Source organism: Medicago sativa, chromosome 1 (assembly GCF_051527215.1).
Source record: "Medicago sativa cultivar Bolivia chromosome 1, Bolivia_mono, whole genome shotgun sequence".
In the NCBI taxonomy this organism is placed as follows: Eukaryota; Viridiplantae; Streptophyta; class Magnoliopsida; order Fabales; family Fabaceae; genus Medicago; species Medicago sativa.
Window position 1 is genome coordinate 89,396,791 of NC_140749.1, and position 21,564 is coordinate 89,418,354.

Here is a 21,564-nt window from a genome sequence, read left to right on the forward strand (position 1 = left end):
CGGGTATCCACGGGTATAATAACGGGTATTTGACTACCCATTATTATATGGATATGGACATGGATTTGATTGTATCCATACCCACGGGTACCCATACCCGATAATGAGTTAAGTAAATTACTAAATTATCTTTATATATCTTATGTTATTACTTAAAGTTGTTACCTTATTGAAGGAAATTTTACCGTCCACCTAAGATTTCTCATTAATAACCTATTTTTATTTTAAATTTTTTTAATTCATCTTATTAAGTTCACCATTTTCACTTCATTCACATCATAAAACATATTATATCGATTATATAAGAATCATAAATTTCCTATGGATTATGTATGATTTATGAAATTTTGAATGGATTATGTATGGATGTTTAAAAGTTGAAGTTTTTGGTAGGTAATTAATAAAAGTTATTATTTGTACCAAAAAAATAAATAAATTCAAAAATCCATGGGTACCCATGAATACCCATGGATACCTCAATACCTGCGGGTACCCGCATAGTGGGTACCCACGAGGGTATGGGGCGGGTACGGGTATCATATTTATCCAACGGGGCGGGAACGGGTATCATACTATCCGTACCCATGGGTACCCATTGACATCCTTTCCTGTAATATCCCGCTCGTCAGCTAATGGAAATTTCATCTGTTAAATGTATCAGAGGACTAAGATTCATGAAAAGCGAGTATGACAAAAAAATGTTAAGTACGATGGATGATATTATTATGTAATATCAGTCAAGCACGGACTTATGTATCAGTGTCAGGCAAACACGCGTTAAGACGAAGGGCATTTAAGTATTTGCGCGCAAAGGAGTATATAAGTGCTTTTGGGGCCAAATTACTCATTTCCCACTTCACTTTCTTTCTCTAGGTTTTTGGAAAAACATTTCTCTCCTCCTTCTCTCTAGATTGTGCCCTCCCTCTCCTCTCTTAATCATTCAAACTTCCTCTAAAACATGGATTATGGTAGCTTGGCAAGCAAGAAACACATGGAGGAAAAGATTAAAGCAAAGGTTTGGTTGAAAAGCTATGGATCAAGAATGATGAGGAAGCTAGGGTGGATGCTTGGAATTGCAAGGAACATGCTAGGTGAGTTCCATAGATGGTTTACCTTCCCTTTGGTTGTGTAAATTCATGTTAGAAAGCATTGATTTATGTTTATGAGAGGTTTAGGACCCTAATGCACTTTTGATAAATTCTTGTTGATTGGATGTTAAATTGCCATGAAATATGTTTATAAATGTATATATATGTTGCTGGATGATTATGGTGCATTGCAGGATCAAACTGAACAAGTTTTGGGTTAAAACTGAAAATTTTGTACCACAGACCCGAAGAACTACGCTATTAGCGAAATCTACGCTAATAGCGAAATTCTTCAGGATGAGCCACGCCCCGGCTGAGCTATTAGCGCAGCCCTCTGGTTTTGGCCAACATGCTTTGGCTTGTTGGTCCATCCTAGGGTCGGTGGTGCATTTTGAAGCCTTTCTTTCAACGTTTTATAACTTTATAACCCTAAAACAACATCTAGGCAATGCACATAACATCAAATGATTCTTGAAATGAAAATCATGGCAATCTTAACATGAATGACAAGGGTGAATCAAGAGAGTTTAAGCTGATATTACTCGGGTAGCTATGAATTAAGAAAGGGCATGAATATAGAGCCTCGACATAGTTGTTGAGAACTAGCAAGATAGCATGAATCACTAAGTATTTCAAGTATATGATTATGAATACATATGTAAGTAAAACGCGAATGATAATCTATTCGCATATGAGCTAGAATGACTTAGCAAGTAGGTAAGTTGTGGATTGATAAGTTATTCTCTCCACCATGTTAAGTATGAACAAGTATAAGTTACCGCTAATCGGATCGATCAAGGTTCCGAGGTAAATAATCAAGTATGTATATGTTTAACTTATATGCACGATAAGACCATGACTTAATATGTGTAGGTGACATGTCTCTTGATATCCACATCAGGGGGATACAAGGGGTTCTCGTAATGAGAACGATTCAAGCCGTAAGGGACCCGCATGTCACTGAGTAAACAAGACGTAGGTGCTCGTGTCTCTTGTTATCCACGCCAGGGGGATACGGGAGGTTCTCGACCTAAGGGGAACGGTTCAAGCCGCAAGGGACCCGCACGACACCGAGGGAGTCCGATGTACGTACATCGGTCATGTATGGGAGTGTTCCTGGGGTTACTCCACCCGCGACTCTCCGTAAAATGAATCAAGATAATGTTTGTTTGTTCAACGCTAACCTAATGAATGAACTTAGATACGTTTATGTATGATATGATTATGTTAGGTTCATGATTATGCAAGAGTGAATCCATGCAAGTTTATGTTTAAGAATAAGAGCATTAAATGCTACATGATAAGTACAAGGCATGGATTAGAGCAAGTAAAGAACATGATACCGATGACGGTCTTAAGTTTCCCCTAATCGTCCGGTTTAGATTAGTGTCATGATATGTTATGTTTAGGCCTCGATACGTAGAGCGTATCTTTGGCAATGCGATCTTAGGTTCCCCTCGATCGCCATGACACTTATAGGAAGTGAAGCCTATAACAAGTTAAGATAAGATTATGACGGCTCTAGTATGCACTACCGTCTAAGTATGCAAGTCCCCACACACGTATAATCAACCGTCAGGTTGTAATGTAGACACGTGGTGACCGTAGGTTTTCCCTTGAGGTTGCCTATAGCCTAGGATTTAGGGGAACTCACTGAGACATTATGTCTCATCCCAATCCTTATTTGTTTCAGATAAGCAGGATGTTTATGCAAGTTCGTAGCCGGATGGATATTACTTCAAGGGTTCGTTCGTACCGCTGCAGGACATTATGGACATCAAGGATGTAATTTTACGTATGGACGAGATGTATAGTATTATTATGTATACGAACGTGACTTGATGTAAATATTATTCATTCAAAATTTTTATGTTGTAAATTTTTAATGTATCCAGTACTAATAATAACGTTCATGCTAAACTTTCTAGATACGTTTAGTGTGGGTGTTACAATTGGTATCAGAGCAGGTCGATTCAGACCGTGCCTTGGGTCATTAAATTACAACTAAGGTAGTGGGACCATTGGGTTCCGGGTAGATGTTCTATTTGTTGTTGTTAGTTGAGCCTGATCAACTCAATTTAACATTCGACGATTAGGACGGATGCCTTTAGAGCTGAATAGGACCCTGGAGGAACGAAGTATATGATGAAGATGCACTGGAAAGTGTGAACTCAGAAGTAAGAACTCAGATAAGTATTAGTAAGAGTTTGATCGTGCCAAAAGGTGGCCGGTGAACTAATCAAGCACAAGAGTGAGTCCTCCGGGAATGTAAGGCATGTTAAGAAGGAATGTTCCGACAATTTCGGGTATGATGTTAATGATATTTTGTATACCCGTAAGTGAAGAATTTGGAAATATCTAAGTATGATATGAAGCTTCAGTAAGAGTCGTTGCTAGAATGGAATGGTATTCTGGAACGTAAGTATAAGGCTAAAAGTTAAGGAAAAGTCGACATGTGTTGATGGAATTAGTAAGCTCTTAGGGATTGAGATATGAGAACGGAAGGTAAAGATTTATATGTTCAGTGAGAATAAGGTTCTAACAGAGAATGAGTTGGCAGAGAAATAGGTTAAGCCGTTGTTAGCGGATGAAGTCACAGTTTTATGTGGAAGTTTTATGTTAAGTGATATGATGAACAAGACATTAGTTTCTAATGTGCCATGAATTTAATTGATTAGTGTTAATGCTTGCCATGCAATAGTTATGAAATTTTTTTTTTATGATGACCGGAATGAATGATGTGCACTAGATTACTTGAGGAAATAAGATTTTATGTAAAATATGATTTTTGGAAAACTGAGTTGAAGAAAACACGCCAATAGCGAAAATTTTGCTAATAGCGAAATTACTCCAGAGGATTTCGCTAATAGCGAACCTGGAGCGAAAATTTTCAGTTTTTCCAAAAACTGTCATTTCGTCTCTAGGGCTTTAGTAGCTATTGGGGGTTGTTTTCACAATTTTTTATGTAACAAATACTCTCTAGAACATCAAGTATCGAATGCACATCACATCCTATGATTTCTAAGGAAGAAAATGCATGGACAAGTATTAACGGAATCAATCCAGTTTAAGGTAGCTTTGAAAGTTAATGTGTCAAGAGTCAAGAACAAGATCAAGAGTATGGAAGTTTCGGCATTTAGAAGGAAAGTCACCGAAGTTTATGCATGAGGAATGAAGTAAGAAGTTAAAACGGTGCAAAGTTATAAGAAATCACAAGGTTCTCGGATTATGTGGAATTATGGCGTATCTCTCGACCGATGTTTTGCTTAACGGACATGCTAGGGCTCGATATGATGTTGGATCATTAAGTTTAAATAATTTTAGAAAGATTTACGCGTATGGGTGATTGAAGTTGACAATTTGAAAATTCACGAGGTTTTCTAAGAACTGGTTTGCTTCGACACTCGTAGAGCGGGCTAGACTTATTAGAGTCTAGGTTTGATGGCATGTATGTGTTATCAACTCGTTCTATGATTTTAGAGCAACGGCCGGGACCTAAACTCAATATATTTATAAAGTAGAAAATCATCAACGTCAATGACCCGTGCGCTAGTTAACGAAGTTTTCTTTAAAGGAAAAATTAATGAGCAAGCATTGGTATGATTAAGCAAAATATAGTCGGCGAGAATGCGAAGGTACAAGGAGTAGATATTTAAGAAAGCCATGTTCAAGTGCTAAATGGGTTGGTTAGCGGATTTTGAGTTTACACGAAAACAAGTTCAAATATGATATGTGTGGTAAATGCAACCAGCAAGAACATAAGGTTTACCCCAAGTCAAGTATTATGAGCATAAGATAAGTTATCATGAGTTTTGATCCTACAAGGCAGTGGTAAGAACTAAGTGTAAGGTTGTGAGTTAGGTGCAACATGGGAAATCTTGATAACAGTTTAAGAAGTTAGTATTCAAGTGGTAATCAGGAATGTAAAGTTCACTTGCTCTAATGGATTAGAGTAGTGGTTTAAGCCAACCGGTGGGAATCAGAGTAGTGCCATGGGAGCTAATTGTTAAACATGAAACATGGAACTTTTTGTATGAAAGAATCTTCGTGAAGAATATTCGGTTGGTAACATGAGTTTAACAAGAATGCATCATAAGACAAACGAGGAGTTCTCGATGTGATAAGTAAGTATGGATGTTTATATAGTTAAGCATTGGCTAAGGTAAAAGTTTTAAGTATGTGTTGTCACCCAAGTAAGATGAAAAAGTACAAGAGTTGCTATATATGAATTGTTCAAGAATGCATGAATGAAGATATTGGAAAACATGTTAGGGTTAGAAGGTTTCCTCTTGTGATTCAAGTAATGATTGAAGCATAGAGTATGATTACCGGTATTCGAAAAAGGTAGCGATGTTCAAGTAATACTTGAAAAGAGTAATTGAAGATTCAAGTTTAGTGTTTCGAAGAAGAGGAACAAGTTAATGTTAAGAGGTCCAAGGATTTCCTATGGATATGTAAGTGGTATGGCAAGTATGTATATCGGTTGAACAAGGGAAGAATTTATCTTCGAAGTTAAGCATGTTATCATAATAGAGAAGCAACTTCCGAGTGATGTGTAAAGAGATTCATACTCATGTGTGTAATACTTGTTGGGTGAAAACTATACTTGTTAAGACACGTCAAGCCATGATTTTATAACTTTTAAGTTAAGATTGGTATTATGGAACTTGGGAACGATATTTTTATTTAAACTCATGGAATTATACATTTTCGAAACTAATGAAATACGTCGTAAGTGAACTCACTTAAGACGTACAAAACTTCAGGACCAACTTGTCGTGGACAAGTTTTGGGCGAGTTGTAAAATCTTTTCCCAAAAATATCGAAACTCGTCCGGTGGTTCTGTGGTGCTTTTTACAAATTCAGTTTTGGAAATGATAAAATATTTTTTTTTTAGTTATGTATATATATATTCGTTCCAAGAACCCAAATACCAAAGTTTAAGAAAAATTTCTTCAAGAAAGATTTTAGACACGTATCGTTATCATTTAACAAGAGATGGCACTTGAAAGTATGTACATGTTATGGAAACGACAATGTGCGTATGAAGTCAATATCATGTAGGATACACGGAAGTGTGTTAAGAGTATACGATGTATGTGCAAGTGGATGTGCTAGTAAGTTTCAAGAGTATGTAAACCATGATGTTAATTAATAGATTATCAGATGAAGTGGTGAGTTGATTTCACTTTTTCATGTCAAGCTATATAAGTTACCCCTCAGTACGGGTGATAAGATGCAATAAGATTGCAATGAGATCGAAGATTTCCTAAGACTCGGAAAGGGATAAGTGATTCGTGGAATCGTCTTTTTGAGTAATACAAGTAAGAAGCATGTATCTCAAGGTACAATAAGATTATGTATTCATGATAAGTTGTATGTATGAAAGATATTTTATGTTGCAAGTATGCACTGCAGGGCAAACCTGGTATCCGATAGGATTCCCGTTAAAAGGCAAATCCTGAGTGTTCATGTTTACGATAAGATACCTTTATGAATGGTTTTTGTTAATCGAGATCGAGATAATAAGTTTATGTGTAGCAAGGTAAGTTCTAAGTTATGGTATGCTAGGATAACTCTAAGTTTGAGTGATATTAAGATCAAGAAGTCTATGTTCAATTGCATGTGGGTTAAGAAATAAGATGAGGACAAGATACGACGAACTCTATGAATGAGTGTGTATAGAATATGTATGGCTCAGACCATGGATGATAAGTTTTTGTCATGAAGATTGGTAGTCGATCTTTAAATTTCGAGGACGAAATTTTTTTTAAGGGGGGTAGAATGTAATATCCCGCTCGTCAGCTAATGGAAATTTTATCTGTTAAATGTATCAGAGGACTAAGATTCATGGAAAGCGAGTATGACAAAAAAATGTTAAGTACGATGGATGATATTATTATGTAATATCAGTCAAGCACGGACTTATGTATCAGTGTCAGGCAAACACGCGTTAAGACGAAGGGCATTTAAGTATTTGCGCGCAAAGGAGTATATAAGTGCTTTTGGGGCCAAATTACTCATTTCCCACTTCACTTTCTTTCTCTAGGTTTTTGGAAAAACATTTCTCTCCTCCTTCTCTCTAGATTGTGCCCTCCCTCTCCTCTCTTAATCATTCAAACTTCCTCTAAAACATGGATTATGGTAGCTTGGCAAGCAAGAAACACATGGAGGAAAAGATTAAAGCAAAGGTTTGGTTGAAAAGCTATGGATCAAGAATGATGAGGAAGCTAGGGTGGATGCTTGGAATTGCAAGGAACATGCTAGGTGAGTTCCATAGATGGTTTACCTTCCCTTTGGTTGTGTAAATTCATGTTAGAAAGCATTGATTTATGTTTATGAGAGGTTTAGGACCCTAATGCACTTTTGATAAATTCTTGTTGATTGGATGTTAAATTGCCATGAAATATGTTTATAAATGTATATATATGTTGCTGGATGATTATGGTGCATTGCAGGATCAAACTGAACAAGTTTTGGGTTAAAACTGAAAATTTTGTACCACAGACCCGAAGAACTACGCTATTAGCGAAATCTACGCTAATAGCGAAATTCTTCAGGATGAGCCACGCCCCGGCTGAGCTATTAGTGCAGCCCTCTGGTTTTGGCCAACATGCTTTGGCTTGTTGGTCCATCCTAGGGTCGGTGGTGCATTTTGAAGCCTTTCTTTCAACGTTTTATAACTTTATAACCCTAAAACAACATCTAGGCAATGCACATAACATCAAATGATTCTTGAAATGAAAATCATGGCAATCTTAACATGAATGACAAGGGTGAATCAAGAGAGTTTAAGCTGATATTACTCGGGTAGCTATGAATTAAGAAAGGGCATGAATATAGAGCCTCGACATAGTTGTTGAGAACAAGCAAGATAGCATGAATCACTAAGTATTTCAAGTATATGATTATGAATATGATAGATGTTTGGCAAGTGCACCAAATACTATCGAAGTAGTAAAAATATCGATCCCACGAGGACTGTTTTTAATCTCAATAATTCAACTACGTTGTATTTTAGGATGTATAAAAGTTATTTTGATTTGCCGCTAGGCAGTAGATTGGTTTGATTGCATAAAAGTATTTGCTGAAAATAAAATTGGTTTTTAAGAATAAGAGAGAGATGAGTTTAGGTCTTTCGAATCATCGATGTTCCCCTAATTGTTATGTTGCACCTATTCGTATGAATGATCTTCTAGTCCCACGATAGTTAACAAAATAGTCCTAATCAATCCCTTGAGTTAGGACCCTCTTCTTAAACTACAGCCCCTAATCCCTTAGGTGGTATAATAATCTTTGAAGGTTTAAAGCACGTTAACCTAATATCACTAATAAACGATTATCCATTCCTAGACTAGCCATGTTTATTAGAACAATTCAATAGGTCTAAGTAGAAAGCTATGGTCAGTAGTCATTCATTCTCACAAAATCATATTTATATTTGATCAGGATATAAAAAGTATTAAGAACAATTGAATTGAATAAAGACTAGAATATCATTCACAATAAATAGAGTTTCACAACATAATATCTCAATTAAGGTTACAACGAATCATCTCAGACCTAACCTCTAATGGATTTAGCTACTCATAATAGTGTTTAAAAATAACATAATCATTAGAGGTAATAAAACATACACAAAGTGGTTGGAAGATGAAGAAATCGTCCTCCTGGTCTTCCTTGCAGTTGCAAAATCGCACTTGGCTCTCTAGAATTCGTAACCCTTGTTTTTGGAATAGACTTCAGCATAAATAGGCACAGAATATCGCCCAAATCGTGTCACGTTTTAAGTGAATCGTGACACGTTTTTACCTTCTGGAGCAAGAAACTGAATTAGGGTTTCACCAAATCGTGCCACGTTTTACCAATCGTGACACGTTTTCATAATGTCGAAACAAGGCTTCTTGTGCTTCCCAAATCGTGTCACGTTTGTACCAAATCGTGACACGTTTTATTTCTTTGCGTTTCCTTCAGTTTTTCTGCTCTTTTTTGCTGCATAAGGCTTCGTTTTGCTGCCTATTTCTTTGTGTCACGTTTGTACTACTCCTTTTTGTGATGAAAATACATATAAAATTACGTAATGACAAGGTGTCATCACAACCCCAAACTTAAACCATTCCTTGTCCTCAAGGAATTTACTTGCAAAGCTGACAATCGACAGTAAAATAACAGTTACCTATTCAAGCAGTAGTACCCAAAAGTTCAACACCTTACTAGCTAAAGATGAGCTAGTTTGACTTGTATGCATCCACCAATTCACAACTCCACGCAAATAATTAAAATAGGGTTCTATCAGTCGACATGCAGGTCTACATATTACCATACGCTTGAAAAGTTTCTAAACATCAATCAAAGTCAATATCATTACACACTTTTGAGGTCTTTAGGGTTATAACGGGGCTTAGGTGAAAGGTGGGATATATTTGGATAAGTAGGCTACACAAAATTTGAGTTAGGCATTCCTACGGAAGTTAAAGCACAAATTAAATCCAACACATTCATTCACCTAATAGAACAACAATTGCAAAGGTACTAGAGAATATTTATAACATTAGGGACAATCGAGTTTGAAGTTTCACCAAAAATCGTGTCACGATTTCAGCATCGTGACACGTTTTTGAAAATGTCGAATGGGCACCTTTTTAACTTAGAAAAATTTCTGAGAGGAGCTTCAGAGGGGGGGCAAATTGTGTCACGTTTTGCCCAAAACGTGTCACGATTTGCACAGTATTGGAAAACAAAAAATTTCTTCCTCTGTTCGTTTCAGCAAAAATCTTTTTGTATTTTTTCGAATATTTGAAAGCAATAAAAAGAAATAAGAAATACTACCTGAAATTTAAATGTGGGTTGCCTCCCACCAAGCGCTTCTTTACCGTCACTAGCTTGACTTCTGATGACCCTTAAGGATCATTCAAAATAAGTCCTACCCTTGCTTTCGGTAGGTTGCTCGTGTTGTTTACCAGGCTTCCTCAGCTCCATTGCTTCATTAGTAGAAGTGTTCCTTACCAACCTCTTGTCATAATACCTCCTAACTCTCTCGATTGTGTCCGAGAAGATGGAAAACATGCACCATTGATAGGTCGCAGGCCCATTACGCATTCCAAAGGGCATTTTTCTGTAAGTAAACATACCAAATTGACCATTGGAAGTAGACTTTTCTTTTCCTTTATTCAGAGTTCCCGATCCCCCATACTTGTAGTCCAGGCTGTCTTCAGGTGGTGGCGGTTGCACCTGTTCTCTACTTGCCTCAAGTGGTTTGTCACCATCATTCGCCTCAAGATCTTCATCAAGCTCACAACTCTCTATAGAATTTACAATTGCTCTTTCAAGAGGTTGTGGTGGTTGAGGTTCACGAGAGTTGTCTTCTACTATTTCTTCAACAACATCAATCCGGTAACACTTGGGGTTTTCCTCTCGGTGTTTCATTGCTTCAAAGATATTGAACACCACTTGCTCATTATGGAACCTCAGCATTAGCTCTCCCATCTCAACATCAATCAAAGCACGACCAGTTGCAAGGAAAGGTCTTCCTAAGATGAGCGGCATATCTTCATCTTCAGCCATGTCTAAGATAACAAAGTCTGCTGGAAATACAAGATCATTCACCTTCACTAACACATCTTCAAGCACACCAAAAGGATAAGAGATTGACCGATCAGCTAAAGTAATGGTCATTCTTGTTGGCTTTGGCTCTCCACATCCAAGCTTCTTCATCATTGAAAGGGGCATCAAATTGATACTTGCCCCTAGATCACATAGAGCTCTTCCAACGTTTACCGGTCCAATAGAACAAGGGATAGTAAAGGCACCAGGATCTTTCAGCTTAGGTGGTAGCTTCTTTTGAAGAATGGCGCTACAATTCTCGGAAAGAGAGATATTTTCATCATCCTTCGCTTTCCTTCTTCCCGTTAGCAAATCTTTCATGAATTTGGCATACAAAGGCATTTGATCAAGAGCTTCACTGAAAGGAATATTCACCTGAAGTTGTGAGATAAGTTGCATGAACTTCTTGAATTGTCCTTCCTCCTTCTTTTTCTTCTTCTCTAGATGCGGGTAAGGAAGCTTCACATATGATGGAATAATTTGTGGCTTATCTCCATCTTTCAAGATTTGACTCTTCGACTTCCTCAAGATTGAATCTTCATCTATCAATTTCTCACTTTTTTCTCCCTCTATCTTTTTCTTCTTTTCATTTTCAACTACTCCTTGATCATTCTCCTTTTCTTCTACACCATTTTCAATTTCTTTTTCAACTTCACCATCTTTTTCCACCTCCACCACTACTTCATCAACTTTCTTTGGAGCTTTTGGAACTAAAGGTGTCAAAACCTTTTTGCTCCTCAATTCTATAGCATTACAAGACTCGTTCTTAGGATTTTCTTTAGTATTACCTGAGAATTCGCCTTTGTTTTGTTCAGCCAGTTGCTTCGCTAATTGCCCAAGTTGAGTTTCTAGCATCTTCCTGGAGGCTTCATTGTTCTTTCTTTCAGCTTCTTGACTCTTCTTCATCTCCTCAAAGTTACCTTGAGTCATCTTCATAAAGTTCATCATAGTTTCCTCAAGAGCTGAAGGCTTTCTTTGTTGTTGTGGAGGAGCAAGCATCTGAGAGTTCAAAGCGTTGTTATTTGAGTAACTGAGATTTGGATGCTTGTTGATACCTGAATTGTAGTATTGGTTCTGCCTTTGATAGCCTCCCATGAAGTTAGCTTCCTCACTTGATCCTTCTGGAACACATTCACCATTTGGATGTTCTTCACCACATAGATCATATTTGATTGCAGCCACTTGTTGTTACTTGTGAGCCAAAGTAAACCCTTGAAACTCCTTAGTAAGAGCCTCGATTTGTTTGTTCATGGCTGCTTGGTTAGCTAGAATTGCTGTTTGTTCACTCACCCCAAACACTCCTCTTTCTTTCTTCTTTGCTTGGTCCCGACACTCATTGCCAGCCATGTTTTCTATCAAAGCCTGGACTTCATGATCAGTTTTGCTCTTGAGACTACCTCCCGCGGAAGCATCTAAGAACATTCTTGTGTTTAGTGTCACCCCCTCAGTGAAGATTTGGAGGTATTGTTTCTCGGTGAACTCGTGGTTTGGACATCTTTTAAGAAGCAAGTTGAATCGCTCCCAAGCATCATATAGCGACTCATTCTCCCCTTGCTTGAAGTTAGAGATCTCCATCTTCTTTTCCCAATACTTAGACATAGGGAAATATTTCTCGAGGAACTTAAGCTCTAGCTCCTCCCAAGTTTGAACAGTCCCATTGGGTATAGTTAGCAACCAATCCTTCGCTCTTCCCGTCAAGGTGAAAGGAAATAGCCTTAGTTTCTTCTGTGCATCGGTCACAGTGGCTGGTTGTACACAAAACTCACATGTTTCAGCAAAGCGACTTAAGTGTTCATGTGGGCTCATGGCTTCGGTACCATCGAATTGCTTGTCCCTCAAACCGTTGAGGACAGTTTGTCATACCCTAATTTTGGACCTAAAAATACTAACTCAATTCTTCTTTTCTTGCATTTCAAGCTATTTGATATGTCTCTGATCAATTACATCTTTCTCTGTTTCCTATTTCAATATTATTTGCAAAATTCACATAGAAGGGCATTTTAGTCATTTCCTATGTCAAAATTTCTTTCAGTCTTTTAAAAATTTGTTTGAGTCCTTTCAAATAGTTTGAATAAGTCTTCATTTCAATTCTATGTCAAAACCCATTTCAAAAATTGTATCTGAAGTCATTTTGAGTCAGTTTAGCCCCTAGGGGCATTTTAGTCTTTTCAAGTGTTAAAACTCTGTCTAAATCTCTTAAAATTGTCTCTGAGTCTTTTAATTTTGCTTGTATAAGTTCTTGCTTTAATTCCCTGTTAAAAATCCATTTCAAAATTTGCACCTGAGTCATTTTTAGTCGTTTTAGCCCCAGGGGCATTTTGGTCATTTCACACGAAATTTTGACAGAGAGAGGTTACTTTAAAGTACCTCATTTAAGTAGTTGGTTCGTTTTAGTCCGTTTTGTGTCTTTTATTGGTTTCACTTTACGTTGGTTTCAAATTAAACCTTTTTTTACCAAATTTTACTTTTATTACATTTTAGTCCTTTTGTTTTTGCACTTTGGTCCTTTCATTTTTGGTCAATTGCATCTCAGTCCTTTTAGTCTTTTATTGTATTTTGGTCCTTTATTTGTCACATTTTGCAGAAAAGTCCCTGCTAATGTCAAGTTCTTTCTTAGTCATTTTTTTGTAATTGCAGATTGGCCCCTTTACTTCAAAGAATTGCAAAAAGGTCCTTAAGTCATTTTAAGCCAAGGCCGAATTTGTTCAAGTCCAAGTACAGGTGTCAGAGTGTAATTGGTCCAGTGGTACACATGTCAGCTATAAATACGACACATCATCAATGCACAGCACAACAACACCATTCAATCACTGACACATCATCAGAAAACCCTAACCAACGCTCTCTCTTCCAAACCCTAGCCACCGTAACAGAACACCACCACCGTAACAGAATCAAAAAACCACCACAACAGAATCATAAACCACCCTAACAAACTCAATCCTCCATCAGAATTCATCATCAAACACGCAAAATCAAAAGAAACTTTCAGAAGACCAAAGATCATCGTTTCAATCAGAAAAAACTCTTATCAAATTTGGTTTAATTCGTGTTCGTTCTCAGAGATTCCTTGCGGAAATCATCATCATCGAATCATATACTTCAACTTCTTGCAATTCAAGCCGAAGCCGATCACAAGAAGCAAGTGTGAGAAGAAAAGAAGAGGAATCAAAGTCAGTTTCGAACCAGTGAATAAGGAGAAGAGAGAACACCGATTTATTTTCGGTCCAAACTCACAAGAAGCTTGCAAGGATCTTGTTGTTCGAAATCTCCGATTAAAACCAGGTATTCATCAAAAACTCCCTCTTTTTTTCATCGCAAAAAGCTCAACAAAGGTCTGTTAACACAAATAAACGGTGAATCAGAATAGATCGGTGACATAGAAGCAGTTTCCTGCGAAAAAACTTTGAAAAGATCCAAAAGAGTTTTAAACCGAACCCTAAAACATAGATCTACGAAGATTCACCGTTTATTTTTAAGAATTGAGTTCATATTCGTAATCTGTGGGAAAAAACAAGTAGATTAGGGTTTAGATCCATACAAACCGTTTGGTTTGAGGCGTTGCCGGAATCTGGAATTCACGGCGGTGGTGATGAAGATTCCGATGAATCTTCATCTTCCTCGGCCGTTGTTTTCCAGAAAACGGCGAAGGGAAGAACGCCGGCGAAGGAGAGAAGTGAGAGCTTCTCTCACTAGAAAAAGGGAAGAGAGAGAAGTGAGTGGGAGAAGTGAGGTGAACCGGCCTCCATTTGCTTAAATAAGGGAGTGAACCAGACCGGTTCAGTTGAGCCAGTCTGGTTCGTCCCTGAACCATAGGCCATCACCGTCTGATCTAGGGTTCAAGATCCTGGATCAATCCAACGTCCCTGACGTGTTTGGATGATCCAGGATCCATATTAGGTTTGGGTTTAGGCCTCAGCTTGCAGCCTTGTTTCGTTTTGTTTCCCTTTTTGCTATTTTCACACTATTAACTGTTAGTTACACCCCTGTAAGTTTCTTTTGCTTTATAAAAAATCCTAAAAAAATTTTTCTATAATTCTTGATCATTTTTCTTGCATTTTTGTGATAATGTTGTGTGATTAGATCTTGAAAAAATATATATGGTTTTTTAATTGCTTATTATTTATTTTTTGGTAATAAAATTGTGAAGTTTCATATGCTTTTGAGTAGAAAAATTCTAAAAATTTTTACATATATGTTCTTGGTAATTTTGTGGTGTTTTGTGATGATTCTTGCCTATTAAAATTGATAAAAAGATAATGTGATATTTTTCTTGTTATTTTGTGATAGTTTGTATTAAATTTCTTGTGAAAATGTGCTTGATTCTAGTCCCAATCCCTTGATGAATGTTGGTGACCTATGCCATTTGATTTTGTGAGGTTTTAGCTACTACTTGTGTGTGTTTTCTTGCTGCATATGAATATGTGTAGTTGGTTACTTGTTTTACAAGGCATAATAATTGTTTGTGAAAATAAAATGTTAAATGCATCTAGGAATAAGTCATAATGTTGCAATTTGAGCATGAACCTCCAATTCTCACATTTTGCTGCATTGAAACCCACTTTAAAATTGCAATAGTGTGAAAATTATGAGTCATGTGCATTTTGAAGTATTGTGATTAGTTTCTAGTGTATCTTAACACTTTATATTGGTTTTTTTCCCACACTTGTTCAATACTCTCTTGCCTTATTGTTTTCCTCATTATATTTGGTGCTACTAACCCCTTTTATCTCATGTTTCATGCATTTCATGAGCATTTCATCCGCCATCTCACATTCTCATCCTTTTAGTTCTCACACTTTAAATTCCATGCAAAAATTAGAATGTAAAACTTAGGAATTTTGTAATATTTTTCTTATGCCTTTTTAATTTCTTGCAAGACCATAGAATGTATCTAGGCCAATGATGTAATAAGGACAATGGACTCTAATGATGTACACCGACACAAGCACCGACACATGCACACACCTCACTTTAGGTGTATGGCTAGGATATGCATGTTTAGATGTATGTTTAGGATTGTATGTTTAGATGAATGCCTAGGGTTTATACTTAGAAGAAAAACCATTTTCCAAAAAACATGTACAACATCACTCAAATATTTTTCTTAATAAACCTTGGGATCAAAATCCCATTGAATTTTCCTTTTCTTTTCTTAAATAAAAATCTTAAAGAATTTTAATCATACTTAGACCTTTTTGCAATTGACTAATTCCACCTCACTCTTTTCATAAACTCATGCCCTTTAAGGCCTCTCAATCTCCATTCTTCAAACTCCAATTTTCAAACTTAAAATCAACCAACAAAAGCAAAAACATTTTTGCAAGAGAACTACGGTGGATTTGATCCCTTAAACGGGTACGTAGGCAAGGAACAAAATTCCTTCAATTCAAATAAAATAAAAATTCAAACACTTTCTTCTCCCTCCAATTCTTCACTTAGAATACCTTTAGGCTTAATATCACTTTCAAAATAGCATTTAAAAATAAAGCGCGCGCGTAGAAATTAAAGACGGTTCCTATAGGATACTATAGTCGTTATGGGTGCCTAACACCTTCCCGTAGCGAAAACAACTCCCGGACCTCGATTCTCAAGGGTTTTGCTTACTTTTTCCCTTCCCAAGAAAAAATAAGATATCACCGGTTTAAAAGGTTCAAACGCAATCAATGTTTGACACCCGAAAAACCAAGATAAAACACAGTTGTCTTGATGTCGAAAGCAACGGGGTTAGCTGGTTGAAAAGTGTGGGTCAGTTGACCTCGATGAGTTGCTAACCCGTAGTCTCCTAGCTTAGGTCTCGGTGGTACAACTCCTTCACCTTCCATAGTTGCAGGTTTAGGAGAAGCAGATGTTTCCGATTCAGTTGAGAGTGGCTCCGGTATTTGTTCACGAACACCCGGTGGAACGGACTGAGCTAACCTTTGCGACCGGACAGCTTTCCGAAGTGCTCTAGCAGTTCTTTCAATTTCCGGATCGTACTCTAAGTCGTCTGAGCTCTGTTTACCTCGCATAAACAGCAAAATACCTTAGTAACACTGCACGATAAAGAGTAATCAAATGAATACTGAAACAGAAAAATAAAAATTAAAAACAGAAAATTAAATTGCAGAAATCCTAAATTATAACGTAGTTGCCTTGTTGAAATAAATCAACAGTCCCCGGCAACGGCGCCAAAAACTTGATAGACGTTTGGCAAGTGCACCAAATACTATCGAAGTAGTAAAAATATCGATCCCACGAGGACTGTTTTTAATCTCAATAATTCAACTACGTTGTATTTTAGGATGTATAAAAGTTATTTTGATTTGCCGCTAGGCAGTAGATTGGTTTGATTGCATAAAAGTATTTGCTGAAAATAAAATTGGTTTTTAAGAATAAGAGAGAGATGAGTTTTGGTCTTTCGAATCATCGATGTTCCCCTAATTGTTATGTTGCACCTATTCGTATGAATGATCTTCTAGTCCCACGATAGTTAACAAAATAGTCCTAATCAATCCCTTGAGTTAGGACCCTCTTCTTAAACTACAGCCCCTAATCCCTTAGGTGGTCTAATAATCTTTGAAGGTTTAAAGCACGTTAACCTAATATCACTAATAAACGATTATCCATTCCTAGACTAACCATGTTTATTAGAACAATTCAATAGGTCTAAGTAGAAAGCTATGGTCAGTAGTCATTCATTCTCACAAAATCATATTTATATTTGATCAGGATATAAAAAGCATTAAGAACAATTGAATTGAATAAAGACTAGAATATCATTCACAATAAATAGAGTTTCACAACATAATATCTCAATTAGGGTTACAACGAATCATCTCAGACCTAACCTCTAATGGATTTAGCTACTCATAATAGTGTTTACAAATAACATAATCATTAGAGGTAATAAAACATACACAAAGTGGTTGGAAGATGAAGAAATCGTCCTCCTGGTCTTCCTTGCAGTTGCAAAATCGCACTTGGCTCTCTAGAATTCGTAACCCTTGTTTTTGGAATAGACTTCAGCATAAATAGGCACAGAATATCGCCCAAATCGTGTCACGTTTTAAGTGAATCGTGACACGTTTTTACATTCTGGAGCAAGAAACTGAATTAGGGTTTCACCAAATCGTGTCACGTTTTACCAATCGTGACACGTTTTCATAATGTCGAAACAAGGCTTCTTGTGCTTCCCAAATCGTGTCACGTTTGTACCAAATCGTGACACGTTTTATTTCTTTGCGTTTCCTTCAGTTTTTCTGCTCTTTTTGCTGCATAAGTCTTCTGTGAACTCCTTTTTGTGATGAAAATACATATAAAATTACGTAATGACAAGGTGTCATCAGAATACATATGTAAGTAAAACGCGAATGATAATTTATTCGCATATGAGCTAGAATTACTTAGCAAGTAGGTAAGTTGTGGATTGATAAGCTATTCTCTCCACCATGTTAAGTATAAACAAGTATAAGTTACCGCTAATCGAATCGATCAAGGTTCCGAGGTAAATAAGCAAGTATGTATATGTTTAACTTATATGCACGATAAGACCATGACTTAATATGTGTAGGTTACATGTCTCTTGATATCCACATCAGGGGGATACAAGGGGTTCTCGTAATGAGAACGATTCAAGCCGTAAGGGACCCGCATGTCACTGAGTAAACAAGACGTAGGTGCTCGTGTCTCTTGTTATCCACGCCAGGGGGATACGGGAGGTTCTCGACCTAAGGGGAATGGTTCAAGCCGCAAGGGACCCGCACGACACCGAGGGAGTCTGATGTACGTACATCGGTCATGTATGGGAGTGTTCCCGGGGTTACTCCACCCGCGACTCTCCGTAAAATGAATCAAGATAATGTTTGTTTGTTCAACGCTAACCTAATGAATGAACTTAGATACGTTTATGTATGATATGATTATGATTATGTTAGGTTCATGATTATGCAAGAGTGAATCCATGCAAGTTTATGTTTAAGTATAAGAGCATTAGATGCTACATGATAAGTACAAGGCATGGATTAGAGCAAGTAAAGAACATGATGCCGATGACGGTCTTAGGTTTCCCCTAATCGTCCGGTTTAGATTAGTGTCATGATATGCTATGTTTAGGCCTCGATACGTAGAGCGTATCTTTGGCAATGCGATCTTAGGTTCCCCTCGATCGCCATGACACTTATAGGAAGTGAAGCCTATAACAAGTTAAGATAAGATTATGACGGCTCTAGTATACACTACCGTCTAAGTATGCAAGTCCCCACACACGTATAATCAACCGTTGTAATGTAGACACGTGGTGACCGTAGGTTTCCCCTTGAGGTTGCCTATAGCCTAGGATTTAGGGGAACTCACTGAGACATTATGTCTCATCCCAATCCTTATTTGTTTCAGATAAGCAGGATGTTTATGCAAGTTCGTAGCCGGATGGATATTACTTCAAGTGTTCGTTCGTACCGCTGCAGGACATTATGGACATCAAGGATGTAATTTTACGTATGGACGAGATGTATAGTATTATTATGTATACGAACGTGACTTGATGTAAATATTATTCATTCGAAATTTTTATGTTGTAAATTTTTAATGTATCCAGTACTAATAATAACGTTCATGCTAAACTTTCTAGATACGTTTAGTGTGGGTGTTACATTTCCTCTCTTTTATTGGCCTTTATCGTGAAACAAGAGAATACCCCTTCCTTCCAGTTTAATACACACCTTGATTAACATTGTTATTTTAAAAAGTTAATCCCTCCATTTTTATTTTATTATATTTAATTGATTATTAATCATTTTTTATGGAAATTGATTATTAATCATTTAACACCATCAATCTTAATAAATTATTACGATAGAATAACATATGGAAAACAGTACAATAATTGAACACATAATTTCTGATTTAAAAAAATTAGGGTTAAATATGTTTTTGATCCGTATAAATATATCAACTTTTCGTTTTAGTCTCTCTAAAATTTTCCTTCACCTTTTAGTCCATATAAAATTTTCATTCACAACTTTTGATCCCTATTTTTAATTTAATTTTTGTATCTTTTAATAAAATTATACAGAAATGTGTTAAATATTCTAAAAAAAAATCAAAAAAAATTAGAATTTTTTTAACAAAACACAAATTAAATATGAATTTTTAACCTTAAAACATATAAAAATTCATACTAAATTTATGTTTTGTTAAAAAATTCAAACTTTTTTTGGGAGAGATTCTTGTTATATTATTAATCTACATATGAGTTCACTTTAAAGGAGGGACCAAAAGTGAAGATGGAAAATTTTTGAGGGACTAAAAATTGAAGAAATTTTTTAGAGGACTAAAACGAAAAGTTGACATATTTATGGGAAAGTTTCTCATAGAACAGAAGTTAGTCTTTCGAAGTTTCTCATAGAACATAAGTTAGTCTTTAGAAGTTTCTCGCAGAACAGAAGTTAGTCTTTGAAAGATTTTCATTGAACGAAAGTTAGTCTTTAGAAGTTTCTCATAGAATAGAAGCTAGTCTTTGAAAGTTTCTCATAGAACATAAGTTAGTCTTTGAAAGATTCTCATAGAACGAAAGTTAGTCTTTGGAAGTTTCTCATAAAACAGAAGTTAGTCTTTGAAAAATTATCATAGAACGGAAGTTAGTCTTTCGAAGATTCTCATAGAACGGAAGTTAGTCTTTGGAAGTTTCTCATATAACAGAAGTTGGTCTTTGAAAGATTCTCATAGAACGGAAGTTCGTCTTTGGAAGTTTCTCATAAAACAGAGGTAATCATACATATATTGAATGATTGATAAACCAAAGTTAATTTGAACTCTTGTTAATTAGATTTTTTTTTTTTACAATCAAGTAATTAGATATATAATATATTGTTAAGAATATATTAATTATTCGCAGTGTTTTTATATTTTAAGCATAGTTGTACTATTGTCCACTATTTTATCATTCTCATAAAAATAGGTAATCCTTATAAAATTTAACCTTTTTGGTTCCAATAAACGGTGATTTATTGTTTCAGTTTTAAATATGAGGATAAAATACCATAAAATGTCAAAATTCTAAAATAAAATCAAACTAAAAAAAATCAAATAATATCTAAAAAAAACCTATTTATGTGTAAACCCCGTTAATTTTTTTTAAATAAAATGAACGTTACACTTAGTATAATACAAAAGGCATGCGACGAATTTTAAAATTAACTGAACATTTTATCAAGCATGCCCAACCTTAGATTCAATGAACAATTCTTAAAAGATTGCTTTTTTAAGAATTTACAAGCTCGTTTAGTTGGTTAATGACAGGAAATATTAAATATAGGGGAACATAAATAGTTGCTGGGATTTTTACAGTTGTACCATCTTTGACATTTGACAAAAACACCCTTTAGTTCAATTCATTCCAAAATCAGTAACTTTTTAAAAAAGCAACTTGAATGATTAAAATATACACCCTCCGGTCACTAATATAAACAAAAATCCAATTTCTAGGTTAATTCAATTAATGATGTATGTAGTCTTTATTATAGGCTACATACATCATTTATTGAATGAACTTAGAAAGTGGATTTTTGCTTATATTAGTGACCGGAGGGTGTACAATCTTAATGGGTCAACTTGCCAAGAGATCCATGTCATTCAATAGCTACTTACTACTCCCTCCGTCCCTTAATACTTGACACAGTTGACTTTATTACGCATGTCAATGCATAATTTTGAGCTTAAATATCTTGAATATTATATTAAAAAAAATTATGAAAATTTGATATTTTGAAAATACTCATCGAGACAAATCTAACGACATCTTATATGATATTATTTATCTTTGTATATTAGTAGAAAAATATGGTCAAAGTAAGTTAGGTCAAAATTTCACATTTTCAAATGGGTCATCTATTGC